General features: G+C 43.7%; 1 protein-coding gene across 2 annotated transcripts in view; it reads left to right on the forward strand.

Annotated features, from left to right (window-relative positions):
- The first annotated feature begins 152 nt into the window (after window positions 1-152).
- sytl4 (synaptotagmin-like 4) overlaps window positions 153-263 on the forward strand; it is a 10,739-nt gene continuing 10,628 nt past the window's right edge. For both annotated transcript variants that reach the window (XM_035669301.1, XM_035669302.1), the window contains exon 1: window positions 153-225. The gene's annotated coding sequence lies outside the window, so the exon portion shown is untranslated. The remainder of the gene's footprint in view (window positions 226-263) is intronic.

Raw genomic sequence — 263 nt, forward strand, 5'->3', positions numbered from 1 at the left:
GGGGGGGGGGGGGGTGTCGACTTTTAACAACAGGTGTGTGTCGTTTACTTTAATTACAGCTCTATTTTGTATCATTTAGCCAAACCATTTTAGACTTCTCTACGCAGTAAAATAATTGAATCGTCTTCCCAAGTGTCCTGTCAGTCGCGTAGAAACTGTGTTCAGTGGACACCGTTGAGTGAATGTGGAGTAACGTCAGCTTTTATTTAATTTTCAGTTGGTAACGTAAGTTAACGTCACGTCAACGGTCGACCGTTGGGGTC

The sequence above is a fragment of the Morone saxatilis genome, unplaced genomic scaffold, assembly GCF_004916995.1.
Source record: "Morone saxatilis isolate NCDOM2014 unplaced genomic scaffold, NCSU_SB_2.0 Contig22, whole genome shotgun sequence".
Classification (NCBI taxonomy): domain Eukaryota; kingdom Metazoa; phylum Chordata; class Actinopteri; family Moronidae; genus Morone; species Morone saxatilis.